The sequence below is a fragment of the Symphalangus syndactylus genome, chromosome 6 (genome assembly GCF_028878055.3).
Source record: "Symphalangus syndactylus isolate Jambi chromosome 6, NHGRI_mSymSyn1-v2.1_pri, whole genome shotgun sequence".
NCBI lineage: Eukaryota > Metazoa > Chordata > Mammalia > Primates > Hylobatidae > Symphalangus > Symphalangus syndactylus.
In genome coordinates this window covers 151,148,472-151,164,787 of record NC_072428.2, presented here as the reverse complement: position 1 = coordinate 151,164,787, position 16,316 = coordinate 151,148,472, and positions in this window count along the sequence as shown.

The window sequence follows — 16,316 nt, the reverse complement described above, 5'->3', positions numbered from 1 at the left end:
GTTTCAAAACTGCTCAATCAAAAGTATGGTTTAACTCTGTTAGCTGAATGCTCAGATCAGAAAGAAGTTTCACAGAATGCTTCTGTGTAGTTTATATTTGAATATATTCCTTTTTCCACTACTACGCTCTTAGCGCTCCAAATGTCCAGTTGCATTTTCAACAGAAAGAGTGTTCAGATCTGCTCAATGAAAAGTATGGTTTAACTCTGTTAGCTGAATGCACAGATCAGAAAGAAGTTTCACCGAATGATTCTGTGTAGTTTATATTTTAAGACATTCCGTTTTCCACTATTACCCTCTTAGCGCTCCGAATCTCCACTTGCATTTTCTACAAAAAGAGTGTTTCATAACTGCTCAATCAAAAATATGTTTTATCTCTGTTAACTGAATTTACAGATCAGAAATAAGTTTCACAGAATGCATCTGTGTAGTTTTTATTTGAAGATATTATTTTTCCCAATGTAGGCCTCTTAGCGCTTAGCATGTCCAATTGCAGTTTCTACAGAAGGAGTGTTTCAGAACGGCTCAATCAAAAGTAAGGTTCAACTCTGTTAGTTGAATGCACAGAACAGAAAGAATTTTCACAGAATGCTACTGTGTAGTTTATATTTGAATATATTCCTTTTTCCACTATTACCCTCTTAGCGCTCCGAATGTCCAGTTGCATTTTCTACAGACAGAGTGTTTCAAAACTGCTCAATCAAAAGTATGGTTTAACTCTGTTAGCTTAATGAACATATCAGAAATAAGTTTCACACAATGCTTCTGTGTAGTTTTTATTTGAAGATATTATTTTTCCCAATAGAGGCCTCTTAGCGCTCAGAATGTCCAATTGCAGTTTCTACAGAAAGAGTGTTTCAGAAAGGCTCAATCAAAAGTAAGGTTCAACTCTGTTAGTTGAATGCACAGAACAGAAAGAAGTTTCATACAATGCTTCTGTGTAGTTTATATTTGAACATATTCTTTTTTCCACTATTACCCACTTAGCGCTACGATTGTCCAGTTGCATTTTCTACAGACAGAGTGTTTCAAAACTGCTCAATCAAAAGTATGGTTTAACTCTGTTAGCTGAATGCTCAGATCAGAAAGAAGTTTCACAGAATGCTTCTGTGTAGTTTATATTTGAATATATGATTTTTTCCACTACTACTCTCTTAGCGCTCCAAATGTCCAGTTGCATTTTCTACAGAAAGAGTGTTCAGATCTGCTCAATCAAAAGTATGGTTTAACTCTGTTAGCTGAATGCACAGATCAGAAAGAAGTTTCACAGAATGATTCTGTGTAGTTTATATTTGGAGACATTCCTTTTTCCACTATTACCCTCTTAGCGCTCCTAATCTCCACTTGCATTTTCTACAGAAAGAGTGTTTCAGAACGGCTCAATCAAAACTAAGGGTCAACTCTTTTAGTTGAACAAAAAGAACAGAAAGAAGTTTCACACAATTCTTCTGTGTAGTTTTTATTTGTAGACATTCTTTTTCCCAATATAGGCCTCTTAGCGCTCAGAATGTCCAATTGCAGTTTCTACAGAAAGAGTGTTTCAGAACGGCTCAATCAAAAGTAAGGTTCAACTCTGTTAGTTGAATGCACAGAACAGAAAGAAGTTTCATACAATGCTTCTGTGTAGTTTATATTTGAACATATTCTTTTTTCCACTATTACCCACTTAGCGCTACGAATGTCCAGTTGCATTTTCTACAGACAGAGTGTTTCAAAACTGCTCAATCAAAAGTATGGTTTAACTCTGTTAGCTGAATGCTCAGATCAGAAAGAAGTTTCACAGAATGCTTCTGTGTAGTTTATATTTGAATATATTCCTTTTTCCACTACTACGCTCTTAGCGCTCCAAATGTCCAGTTGCATTTTCTACAGAAAGAGTGTTCAGATCTGCTCAATCAAAAGTATGGTTTAACTCTGTTAGCTGAATGCACAGATCAGAAAGAAGTTTCACCGAATGATTCTGTGTAGTTTATATTTGAAGACATTCCTTTTTCCACTATTACCCTCTTAGCGCTCCGAATCTCCACTTGCATTTTCTACAAAAAGAGTGTTTCATAACTGCTCAATCAAAAATATGTTTTATCTCTGTTAACTGAATTTACAGATCAGAAATAAGTTTCACAGAATGCATCTGTGTAGTTTTTATTTGAAGATATTCTTTTTCCCAATGTAGGCCTCTTAGCGCTTAGCATGTCCAATTGCAGTTTCTACAGAAAGAGTGTTTCAGAATGGCTCAATCAAAAGTAAGGTTCAACTCTGTTAGGTGAATGCACAGAACAGAAAGAATTTTCAGAGAATGCTACTGTGTAGTTTATATTTGAATATATTCCTTTTTCCACTATTACCCTCTTAGCGCTCCGAATGTCCACTTGCATTTTCTACAGAAAGAGTGTTCAGAACTGCGCAATCAAAAGTATGGTTTAACTCTGTTAGCTTAATGAACATATCAGAAATAAGTTTCACACAATGCTTCTGTGTAGTTTTTATTTGAAGATATTATTTTTCCCAATATAGGCCTCTTAGCGCTCAGAATGTATAATTGCAGTTTCTACAGAAAGAGTGTTTCAGAAAGGCTCAATCAAAAGTAAGGTTCAACTCTGTTAGTTGAATGCACAGAACAGAAAGAAGTTTCATACAATGCTTCTGTGTAGTTTATATTTGAACATATTCTTTTTTCCACTATTACCCACTTAGCGCTACGAATGTCCAGTTGCATTTTCTACAGACAGAGTGTTTCAAAACTGCTCAATCAAAAGTATGGTTTAACTCTGTTAGCTGAATGCTCAGATCAGAAAGAAGTTTCACAGAATGCTTCTGTGTAGTTTATATTTGAATATATTCCTTTTTCCACTAATACTCTCTTAGCGCTCCAAATGTCCAGTTGCATTTTCTACAGAAAGAGTGTTCAGATCTGCTCAATCAAAAGTATGGTTTAACTCTGTTAGCTGAATGCACAGATCAGAAAGAATTTTCACAGAATGATTCTGTGTAGTTTATATTTGGAGACATTCCTTTTTCCACTATTACCCTCTTAGCGCTCCGAATCTCCACTTGCATTTTCTACAGAAAGAGTGTTTCAGAACGGCTCAATCAAAAGTAATTTTCAACTCTGTTAGTTGAATGCACAGAACAGAAAGAAGTTTCATACAATGCTTCTGTGTAGTTTATATTTGAACATATTCTTTTTTCCACTATTACCCACTTAGCGCTACGAATGTCCAGTTGCATTTTCTACAGACAGAGTGTTTCAAAACTGCTCAATCAAAAGTATGGTTTAACTCTGTTAGCTGAATGCTCAGATCAGAAAGAAGTTTCACAGAATGCTTCTGTGTAGTTTATATTTGAATATATTCCTTTTTCCACTACTACGCTCTTAGCGCTCCAAATGTCCAGTTGCATTTTCTACAGAAAGAGTGTTCAGATCTGCTCAATCAAAAGTATGGTTTAACTCTGTTAGCTGAATGCACAGATCAGAAAGAAGTTTCACCGAATGATTCTGTGTAGTTTATATTTGAAGACATTCCTTTTTCCACTATTACCCTCTTAGCGCTCCGAATCTCCACTTGCATTTTCTACAAAAAGAGTGTTTCATAACTGCTCAATCAAAAATATGTTTTATCTCTGTTAACTGAATTTACAGATCAGAAATAAGTTTCACAGAATGCATCTGTGTAGTTTTTATTTGAAGATATTCTTTTTCCCAATGTAGGCCTCTTAGCGCTTAGCATGTCCAATTGCAGTTTCTACAGAAAGAGTGTTTCAGAATGGCTCAATCAAAAGTAAGGTTCAACTCTGTTAGGTGAATGCACAGAACAGAAAGAATTTTCACAGAATGCTACTGTGTAGTTTATATTTGAATATATTCCTTTTTCCACTATTACCCTCTTAGCGCTCCGAATGTCCACTTGCATTTTCTACAGAAAGAGTGTTCAGAACTGCGCAATCAAAAGTATGGTTTAACTCTGTTAGCTTAATGAACATATCAGAAATAAGTTTCACACAATGCTTCTGTGTAGTTTTTATTTGAAGATATTATTTTTCCCAATATAGGCCTCTTAGCGCCCAGAATGTATAATTGCAGTTTCTACAGAAAGAGTGTTTCAGAAAGGCTCAATCAAAAGTAAGGTTCAACTCTGTTAGTTGAATGCACAGAACAGAAAGAAGTTTCATACAATGCTTCTGTGTAGTTTATATTTGAACATATTCTTTTTTCCACTATTACCCACTTAGCGCTACGAATGTCCAGTTGCATTTTCTACAGACAGAGTGTTTCAAAACTGCTCAATCAAAAGTATGGTTTAACTCTGTTAGCTGAATGCTCAGATCAGAAAGAAGTTTCACAGAATGCTTCTGTGTAGTTTATATTTGAATATATTCCTTTTTCCACTACTACTCTCTAAGCGCTCCAAATGTCCAGTTGCATTTTCTACAGAAAGAGTGTTCAGATCTGCTCAATCAAAAGTATGGTTTAACTCTGTTAGCTGAATGCACAGATCAGAAAGAAGTTTCACAGAATGATTCTGTGTAGTTTATATTTGGAGACATTCCTTTTTCCACTATTACCCTCTTAGCGCTCCGAATCTCCACTTGCATTTTCTACAGAAAGAGTGTTTCAGAACGGCTCAATCAAAAGTAAGGTTCAACTCTGTTAGTTGAATGCACAGAACAGAAAGAAGTTTCATACAATGCTTCTGTGTAGTTTATATTTGAACATATACTTTTTTCCACTATTACCCACTTAGCGCTACGAAGGTCCAATTGCATTTTCTACAGACAGAGTGTTTCAAAACTGCTCAATCAAAAGTATGGTTTAACTCGGTTAGCTGAATGCTCAGATCAGAAAGAAGTTTCACAGAATGCTTCTGTGTAGTTTATATTTGAATATATTCCTTTTTCCACTACTACGCTCTTAGCGCTCCAAATGTCCAGTTGCATTTTCTACAGAAAGAGGGTTCAGATCTGCTCAATCAAAGGTATGGTTTAACTCTGTTAGCTGAATGCACAGATCAGAAGGAAGTTACACCGAATGATTCTGTGTAGTTTATATTTGAAGACATTCCTTTTTCCACTATTACCCTCTTAGCGCTCCGAATCTCCACTTGCATTTTCTACAAAAAGAGTGTTTCATAACTGCTCAATCAAAAATATGTTTTATCTCTGTTAACTGAATTTACAGATCAGAAATAAGTTTCACAGAATGCATCTGTGTAGTTTTTATTTGAAGATATTCTTTTTCCCAATGGAGGCCTCTTAGCCCTTAGCATGTCCAATTGCAGTTTCTACAGAAAGAGTGTTTCAGAACGGCTCAATCAAAAGTAAGGATCAACTCTGTTAGTTGAATGCACAGAACAGAAAGAATTTTCACAGAATGCTACTGTGTAGTTTATATTTGAATATATTCCTTTTTCCACTATTACCCTCTTAGCGCTCCGAATGTCCACTTGCATTTTCTACAGAAAGAGTGTTCAGAACTGTGCAATCAAAAGTATGGTTTAACTCTGTTAGCTTAATGAACATATCAGAAATGAGTTTCACACAATGCTTCTGTGTAGTTTTTATTTGAAGATATTATTTTCCCCAATAGAGGCCTCTTAGCGCTCAGAATGTCCAATTGCAGTTTCTACAGAAAGAGTGTTTCAGAAAGGCTCAATCAAAAGTAAGGTTCAACTCTGTTAGTTGAATGCACAGAACAGAAAGTAGTTTCATACAATGCTTCTGTGTAGTTTATATTTGAACATATTCTTTTTTCCACTATTACCCACTTAGCGCTACGACTGTCCAGTTGCGTTTTCTACAGACAGAGTGTTTCAAATCTGCTCAATCAAAAGTATGGTTTAACTCTGTTAGCTGAATGCTCAGATCAGAAAGAAGTTTCACAGAATGCTTCTGTGTAGTTTATATTTGAATATATTCCTTTTTCCACTACTACTCTCTTAGCGCTCCAAATGTCCAGTTGCATTTTCTACAGAAAGAGTGTTCAGATCTGCTCAATCAAAAGTATGGTTTAACTCTGTTAGCTGAATGCACAGATCAGAAAGAAATTTCACAGAATGATTCTGTGTAGTTTATTTTTGGAGACATTCCTTTTTCCACTATTACCCTCTTAGCGCTCCGAATCTCCAGTTGCATTTTCTACAGAAAGACTGTTACAGAACGGCTCAATCAAAACTAAGGTTCAACTCTTTATTTGCACAAACAGAACAGAAAGAAGTTTCACACAATTCTTCTGTGTAGTTTTTATTTGTAGACATTCTTTTTCCCAATATAGGCCTCTTAGCGCTCAGAATGTCCAATTGCAGTTTCTACAGAAAGAGAGTTTCAGAACGGCTCAATCAAAAGTAAGGTTCAACTCTGTTAGTTGAATGCACAGAACAGAAAGAAGTTTCATACAATGCTTCTGTGTAGTTTATATTTGAACATATTCTTTTTTCCACTATTACCCACTTAGCGCTACGAATGTCCAGTTGCATTTTCTACAGACAGAGTGTCTCAAAACTGCTCAATCAAAAGTATGGTTTAACTCTGTTAGCTGAAAGCTCAGATCAGAAAGAAGTTTCACAGAATGCTTCTGTGTAGTTTATATTTGAATATATTCCTTTTTCCACTACTACGCTCTTAGCGCTCCAAATGTCCAGTTGCATTTTCAACAGCAAGTGTTCAGATCTGCTCAATCAAAAGTATGGTTTAACTCTGTTAGCTGAATGCACAGATCAGAAAGAAGTTTCACCGAATGATTCTCTGTAGTTTATATTTGAAGACATTCCTTTTTCCACTATTACCCTCTTAGCGCTCCGAATCTCCACTTGCATTTTCTACAAAAAGAGTGTTTCATAACTGCTCAATCAAAAATATGTTTTATCTCTGTTAACTGAATTTACAGATCAGAAATAAGTTTCACAGAATGCATCTGTGTAGTTTTTATTTGAAGATATTCTTTTTCCCAATGTAGGCCTCTTAGCGCTTAGCATGTCCAATTGCAGTTTCTACAGAAGGAGTGTCTCAGAACGGCTCAATCAAAAGTAAGGTTCAACTCTGTTAGTTGAATGCACAGAACAGAAAGAATTTTCACAGAATGCTACTGTGTAGTTTATATTTGAATATATTCCTTTTTCCACTATTACCCTCTTAGCGCTCCGAATGTCCACTTGCATTTTCTACAGAAAGAGTGTTCAGAACTGCGCAATCAAAAGTATGGTTTAACTCTGTTAGCTTAATGAACATATCAGAAATAAGTTTCACACAATGCTTCTGTGTAGTTTTTATTTGAAGATATTATTTTTCCCAATAGAGGCCTCTTAGCGCTCAGAATGTCCAATTGCAGTTTCTACAGAAAGAGTGTTTCAGAAAGGCTCAATCAAAAGTAAGGTTCAACTCTGTTAGTTGAATGCACAGAACAGAAAGAAGTTTCATACAATGCTTCTGTGTAGTTTATATTTGAACATATTCTTTTTTCCACTATTACCCACTTAGCGCTACGAATGTCCAGTTGCATTTTCTACAGACAGAGTGTTTCAAAACTGCTCAATCAAAAGTATGGTTTAACTCTGTTAGCTGAATTCTCAGATCAGAAAGAAGTTTCACAGAATGCTTCTGTGTAGTTTATATTTGAATATATTATTTTTTCCACTACTACTCTCTTAGCGCTCCAAATGTCCAGTTGCATTTTCTACAGAAAGAGTGTTCAGATGTGCTCAATCAAAAGTATGGTTTAACTCTGTTAGCTGAATGCACAGATCAGAAAGAAGTTTCACAGAATGATTCTGTGTAGTTTATATTTGGAGACATTCCTTTTTCCACTATTACCCTCTTAGCGCTCCGAATCTCCAGTTGCATTTTCTACAGAAAGACTGTTACAGAACGGCTCAATCAAAACTAAGGTTCAACTCTTTATTTGCACAAACAGAACAGAAAGAAGTTTCACACAATTCTTCTGTGTAGTTTTTATTTGTAGACATTCTTTTTCCCAATATAGGCCTCTTAGCGCTCAGAATGTCCAATTGCAGTTTCTACAGAAAGAGAGTTTCAGAACGGCTCAATCAAAAGTAAGGTTCAACTCTGTTAGTTGAATGCACAGAACAGAAAGAAGTTTCATACAATGCTTCTGTGTAGTTTATATTTGAACATATTCTTTTTTCCACTATTACCCACTTAGCGCTACGAATGTCCAGTTGCATTTTCTACAGACAGAGTGTTTCAAAACTGCTCAATCAAAAGTATGGTTTAACTCTGTTAGCTGAAAGCTCAGATCAGAAAGAAGTTTCACAGAATGCTTCTGTGTAGTTTATATTTGAATATATTCCTTTTTCCACTACTACGCTCTTAGCGCTCCAAATGTCCAGTTGCATTTTCAACAGCAAGTGTTCAGATCTGCTCAATCAAAAGTATGGTTTAACTCTGTTAGCTGAATGCACAGATCAGAAAGAAGTTTCACCGAATGATTCTCTGTAGTTTATATTTGAAGACATTCCTTTTTCCACTATTACCCTCTTAGCGCTCCGAATCTCCACTTGCATTTTCTACAAAAAGAGTGTTTCATAACTGCTCAATCAAAAATATGTTTTATCTCTGTTAACTGAATTTACAGATCAGAAATAAGTTTCACAGAATGCATCTGTGTAGTTTTTATTTGAAGATATTCTTTTTCCCAATGTAGGCCTCTTAGCGCTTAGCATGTCCAATTGCAGTTTCTACAGAAGGAGTGTCTCAGAACGGCTCAATCAAAAGTAAGGTTCAACTCTGTTAGTTGAATGCACAGAACAGAAAGAATTTTCACAGAATGCTACTGTGTAGTTTATATTTGAATATATTCCTTTTTCCACTATTACCCTCTTAGCGCTCCGAATGTCCACTTGCATTTTCTACAGAAACAGTGTTCAGAACTGCGCAATCAAAAGTATGGTTTAACTCTGTTAGCTTAATGAACATATCAGAAATAAGTTTCACACAATGCTTCTGTGTAGTTTTTATTTGAAGATATTATTTTTCCCAATAGAGGCCTCTTAGCGCTCAGAATGTCCAATTGCAGTTTCTACAGAAAGAGTGTTTCAGAAAGGCTCAATCAAAAGTAAGGTTCAACTCTGTTAGTTGAATGCACAGAACAGAAAGAAGTTTCATACAATGCTTCTGTGTAGTTTATATTTGAACATATTCTTTTTTCCACTATTACCCACTTAGCGCTACGAATGTCCAGTTGCATTTTCTACAGACAGAGTGTTTCAAAACTGCTCAATCAAAAGTATGGTTTAACTCTGTTAGCTGAATTCTCAGATCAGAAAGAAGTTTCACAGAATGCTTCTGTGTAGTTTATATTTGAATATATTATTTTTTCCACTACTACTCTCTTAGCGCTCCAAATGTCCAGTTGCATTTTCTACAGAAAGAGTGTTCAGATGTGCTCAATCAAAAGTATGGTTTAACTCTGTTAGCTGAATGCACAGATCAGAAAGAAGTTTCACAGAATGATTCTGTGTAGTTTATATTTGAAGACATTCCTTTTTCCACTATTACCCTCTTAACGCTCCGAATCTCCACTTGCATTTTCTACAGAAAGAGTGTTTCAGAACGGCTCAATCAAAACTAAGGTTCAACTCTTTTAGTTGAACAAACAGAACAGAAAGAAGTTTCACACAATTCTTCTGTGTAGTTTTTATTTGTAGACATTCTTTTTCCCAATATAGTCCTCTTAGCGCTCAGAATGTCCAATTGCAGTTTCTACAGAAAGAGTGTTTCAGAAAGGCTCAATCAAAAGTAAGGTTCAACTCTGTTAGTTGAATGCACAGAACAGAAAGAAGTTTCATACAGTGCTTCTGTGTAGTTTATATTTGAACATATTCTTTTTTCCACTATTACCCACTTAGCGCTACGAATGTCCAGTTGCATTTTCTACAGACAGAGTGTTTCAAAACTGCTCAATCAAAAGTATGGTTTAACTCTGTTAGCTGAATGCTCAGATCAGAAAGAAGTTTCACAGAATGCTTCTGTGTAGTTTATATTTGAATATATTCCTTTTTCCACTACTACGCTCTTAGCGCTCCAAATGTCCAGTTGCATTTTCTACAGAAAGAGTGTTCAGATCTGCTCAATCAAAAGTATGGTTTAACTCTGTTAGCTGAATGCACAGATCAGAAAGAAGTTTCACCGAATGATTCTGTGTAGTTTATATTTGAAGACATTCCTTTTTCCACTATTACCCTCTTAGCGCTCCGAATCTCCACTTGCATTTTCTACAAAAAGAGTGTTTCATAACTGCTCAATCAAAAATATGTTTTATCTCTGTTAACTGAATTTACAGATCAGAAATAAGTTTCACAGAATGCATCTGTGTAGTTTTTATTTGAAGATATTCTTTTTCCCAATGTAGGCCTCTTAGCGCTTAGCATGTCCAATTGCAGTTTCTACAGAAAGAGTGTTTCAGAATGGCTCAATCAAAAGTAAGGTTCAACTCTGTTAGGTGAATGCACAGAACAGAAAGAATTTTCACAGAATGCTACTGTGTAGTTTATATTTGAATATATTCCTTTTTCCACTATTACCCTCTTAGCGCTCCGAATGTCCACTTGCATTTTCTACAGAAAGAGTGTTCAGAACTGCGCAATCAAAAGTATGGTTTAACTCTGTTAGCTTAATGAACATATCAGAAATAAGTTTCACACAATGCTTCTGTGTAGTTTTTATTTGAAGATATTATTTTTCCCAATATAGGCCTCTTAGCGCCCAGAATGTATAATTGCAGTTTCTACAGAAAGAGTGTTTCAGAAAGGCTCAATCAAAAGTAAGGTTCAACTCTGTTAGTTGAATGCACAGAACAGAAAGAAGTTTCATACAATGCTTCTGTGTAGTTTATATTTGAACATATTCTTTTTTCCACTATTACCCACTTAGCGCTACGAATGTCCAGTTGCATTTTCTACAGACAGAGTGTTTCAAAACTGCTCAATCAAAAGTATGGTTTAACTCTGTTAGCTGAATGCTCAGATCAGAAAGAAGTTTCACAGAATGCTTCTATGTAGTTTATATTTGAATATATTCCTTTTTCCACTACTACTCTCTTAGCGCTACAAATGTCCAGTTGCATTTTCTACAGAAAGAGTGTTCAGATCTGCTCAATCAAAAGTATGGTTTAACTCTGTTAGCTGAATTCACAGATCAGAAAGAAGTTTCACAGAATGATTCTGTGTAGTTTATATTTGGAGACATTCCTTTTTCCACTATTACCCTCTTAGCGCTCCGAATCTCCACTTGCCTTTTCTACAGAAAGAGTGTTTCAGAACGGCTCAATCAAAAGTAAGGTTCAACTCTGTTAGTTGAATGCACAGAACAGAAAGAAGTTTCATACAATGCTTCTGTGTAGTTTATATTTGAACATATACTTTTTTCCACTATTACCCACTTAGCGCTACGAAGGTCCAATTGCATTTTCTACAGACAGAGTGTTTCAAAACTGCTCAATCAAAAGTATGGTTTAACTCTGTTAGCTGAATGCTCAGATCAGAAAGAAGTTTCACAGAATGCTTCTGTGTAGTTTATATTTGAATATATTCCTTTTTCCACTACTACGCTCTTAGCGCTCCAAATGTCCAGTTGCATTTTCTACAGAAAGAGGGTTCAGATCTGCTCAATCAAAGGTATGGTTTAACTCTGTTAGCTGAATGCACAGATCAGAAGGAAGTTACACCGAATGATTCTGTGTAGTTTATATTTGAAGACATTCCTTTTTCCACTATTACCCTCTTAGCGCTCCGAATCTCCACTTGCATTTTCTACAAAAAGAGTGTTTCATAACTGCTCAATCAAAAATATGTTTTATCTCTGTTAACTGAATTTACAGATCAGAAATAAGTTTCACAGAATGCATCTGTGTAGTTTTTATTTGAAGATATTCTTTTTCCCAATGTAGGCCTCTTAGCGCTTAGCATGTCCAATTGCAGTTTCTACAGAAAGAGTGTTTCAGAACGGCTCAATCAAAAGTAAGGTTCAACTCTGTTAGTTGAATGCACAGAACAGAAAGAATTTTCACAGAATGCTACTGTGTAGTTTATATTTGAATATATTCCTTTTTCCACTATTACCCTCTTAGCGCTCCGAATGTCCACTTGCATTTTCTACAGAAAGAGTGTTCAGAACTGTGCAATCAAAAGTATGGTTTAACTCTGTTAGCTTAATGAACATATCAGAAATAAGTTTCACACAATGCTTCTGTGTAGTTTTTATTTGAAGATATTATTTTCCCCAATAGAGGCCTCTTAGCGCTCAGAATGTCCAATTGCAGTTTCTACAGAAAGAGTGTTTCAGAAAGGCTCAATCAAAAGTAAGGTTCAACTCTGTTAGTTGAATGCACAGAACAGAAAGAAGTTTCATACAATGCTTCTGTGTAGTTTATATTTGAACATATTCTTTTTTCCACTATTACCCACTTAGCGCTACGAATGTCCAGTTGCGTTTTCTACAGACAGAGTGTTTCAAATCTGCTCAATCAAAAGTATGGTTTAACTCTGTTAGCTGAATGCTCAGATCAGAAAGAAGTTTCACAGAATGCTTCTGTGTAGTTTATATTTGAATATATTCCTTTTTCCACTACTACTCTCTTAGCGCTCCAAATGTCCAGTTGCATTTTCTACAGAAAGAGTGTTCAGATCTGCTCAATCAAAAGTATGGTTTAACTCTGTTAGCTGAATGCACAGATCAGAAAGAAGTTTCACAGAATGATTCTGTGTAGTTTATTTTTGGAGACATTCCTTTTTCCACTATTACCCTCTTAGAGCTCCGAATCTCCAGTTGCATTTTCTACAGAAAGACTGTTACAGAACGGCTCAATCAAAACTAAGGTTCAACTCTTTATTTGCACAAACAGAACAGAAAGAAGTTTCACACAATTCTTCTGTGTAGTTTTTATTTGTAGACATTCTTTTTCCCAATATAGGCCTCTTAGCGCTCAGAATGTCCAATTGCAGTTTCTACAGAAAGAGAGTTTCAGAACGGCTCAATCAAAAGTAAGGTTCAACTCTGTTAGTTGAATGCACAGAACAGAAAGAAGTTTCATACAATGCTTCTGTGTAGTTTATATTTGAACATATTCTTTTTTCCACTATTACCCACTTAGCGCTACGAATGTCCAGTTGCATTTTCTACAGACAGAGTGTTTCAAAACTGCTCAATCAAAAGTATGGTTTAACTCTGTTAGCTGAATGCTCAGATCAGAAAGAAGTTTCACAGAATGCTTCTGTGTAGTTTATATTTGAATATATTCCTTTTTCCACTACTACGCTCTTAGCGCTCCAAATGTCCAGTTGCATTTTCAACAGCAAGTGTTCAGATCTGCTCAATCAAAAGTATGGTTTAACTCTGTTAGCTGAATGCACAGATCAGAAAGAAGTTTCACCGAATGATTCTGTGTAGTTTATATTTGAAGACATTCCTTTTTCCACTATTACCCTCTTAGCGCTCCGAATCTCCACTTGCATTTTCTACAAAAAGAGTGTTTCATAACTGCTCAATCAAAAATATGTTTTATCTCTGTTAACTGAATTTACAGATCAGAAATAAGTTTCACAGAATGCATCTGTGTAGTTTTTATTTGAAGATATTCTTTTTCCCAATGTAGGCCTCTTAGCGCTTAGCATGTCCAATTGCAGTTTCTACAGAAGGAGTGTTTCAGAACGGCTCAATCAAAAGTAAGGTTCAACTCTGTTAGTTGAATGCACAGAACAGAAAGAATTTTCACAGAATGCTACTGTGTAGTTTATATTTGAATATATTCCTTTTTCCACTATTACCCTCTTAGCGCTCCGAATGACCACTTGCATTTTCTACAGAAAGAGTGTTCAGAACTGCGCAATCAAAAGTATGGTTTAACTCTGTTAGCTTAATGAACATATCAGAAATAAGTTTCACACAATGCTTCTGTGTAGTTTTTATTTGAAGATATTATTTTTCCCAATAGAGGCCTCTTAGCGCTCAGAATGTCCAATTGCAGTTTCTACAGAAAGAGTGTTTCAGAAAGGCTCAATCAAAAGTAAGGTTCAACTCTGTTAGTTGAATGCACAGAACAGAAAGAAGTTTCATACAATGCTTCTGTGTAGTTTATATTTGAACATATTCTTTTTTCCACTATTACCCACTTAGCGCTACGAATGTCCAGTTGCATTTTCTACAGACAGAGTGTTTCAAAACTGCTCAATCAAATGTATGGTTTAACTCTGTTAGCTGAATGCTCAGATCAGATAGAAGTTTCACAGAATGCTTCTGTGTAGTTTATATTTGAATATATTATTTTTTCCACTACTACTCTCTTAGCGCTCCAAATGTCCAGTTGCATTTTCTACAGAAAGAGTGTTCAGATCTGCTCAATCAAAAGTATGGTTTAACTCTGTTAGCTGAATGCACAGATCAGAAAGAAGTTTCACAGAATGATTCTGTGTAGTTTATATTTGAAGACATTCCTTTTTCCACTATTACCCTCTTAGCGCTCCGAATCTCCACTTGCATTTTCTACAGAAAGAGTGTTTCAGAACGGCTCAATCAAAACTAAGGTTCAACTCTTTTAGTTGAACAAACAGAACAGAAAGAAGTTTCAAACAATTCTTCTGTGTAGTTTTTATTTGTAGACATTCTTTTTCCCAATATAGTCCTCTTAGCGCTCAGAATGTCCAATTGCAGTTTCTACAGAAAGAGTGTTTCAGAAAGGCTCAATCAAAAGTAAGGTTCAACTCTGTTAGTTGAATGCACAGAACAGAAAGAAGTTTCATACAGTGCTTCTGTGTAGTTCATATTTGAACATATTCTTTTTTCCACTATTACCCACTTAGCGCTACGAATGTCCAGTTGCATTTTCTACAGACAGAGTGTTTCAAAACTGCTCAATCAAAAGTATGGTTTAACTCTGTTAGCTGAATGTTCAGATCAGAAAGTAGTTTCACAGAATGCTTCTGTGTAGTTTATATTTGAATATATTCTTTTTCCACTACTACGCTCTTAGCGCTCCAAATGTCCAGTTGCATTTTCTACAGAAAGAGTGTTCAGATCTGCTCAATCAAAAGTATGGTTTATCTCTGTTAGCTGAATGCACAGATCAGAAATAAGTTTCACAGAATGATTCTGTGTGGTTTATATTTGAAGACATTCCTTTTTCCACTATTACCCTCTTAGCGCTCCGAATCTCCACTTGCATTTTCTACAAAAAGAGTGTTTCATAACTGCTCAATGAAAAATATGTTTTATCTCTGTTAACTGAATTTACAGATCAGAAATATGTTTCACAGAATGCATCTGTGTAGTTTTTATTTGAAGATATTCTTTTTCCCAATGTAGGCCTCTTAGCGCTTAGCATGTCCAATTGCAGTTTCTACAGAAGGAGTGTTTCAGAACGGCTTAATCAAAAGTAAGGTTCAACTCTGTTAGTTGAATGCACAAAACAGAAAGAATTTTCACAGAATGCTACTGTGTAGTTTATATTTGAATATATTCCTTTTTCCACTATTACCCTCTTAGCGCTCCGAATGTCTACTTGCATTTTCTACAGAAAGAGTGTTCAGAACTGCGCAATCAAAAATATGGTTTAACTCTGTTAGCTTAATGAACATATCAGAAATAAGTTTCACACAATGCTTCTGTGTAGTTTTTATTTGAAGATATTATTTTTCCCAATAGAGGCCTCTTAGCGCTCAGAATGTCCAATTGCAGTTTCTACAGAAAGAGTGTTTCAGAAAGGCTCAATCAAAAGTAAGGTTCAACTCTGTTAGTTGAATGCACAGAACAGAAAGAAGTTTCATACAGTGCTTCTGTGTAGTTTATATTTGAACATATTCTTTTTTCCACTATTACCCACTTAGCGCTACGAATGTCCAGTTGCATTTTCTACAGACAGAGTGTTTCAAAACTGCTCAATCAAAAGTATGGTTTAACTCTGTTAGCTGAATGCTCAGATCAGAAAGAAGTTTCACAGAATGCTTCTGTGTAGTTTATATTTGAATATATTCCTTTTTCCACTACTACGCTCTTAGCGCTCCAAATGTCCAGTTGCATTTTCTACAGAAAGAGTGTTCAGATCTGCTCAATCAAAAGTATGGTTTAACTCTGTTAGCTGAATGCACAGATCAGAAAGAAGTTTCACCGAATGATTCTGTGTAGTTTATATTTGAAGACATTCCTTTTTCCACTATTACCCTCTTAGCGCTCCGAATCTCCACTTGCATTTTCTACAAAAAGAGTGTTTCATAACTGCCCAATCAAAAATATGTTTTATCTCTGTTAACTGAATTTACAGATCAGAAATAAGTTTCACAGAATGCATCTGTGTAGTTTTTATTTGAAGATATTCT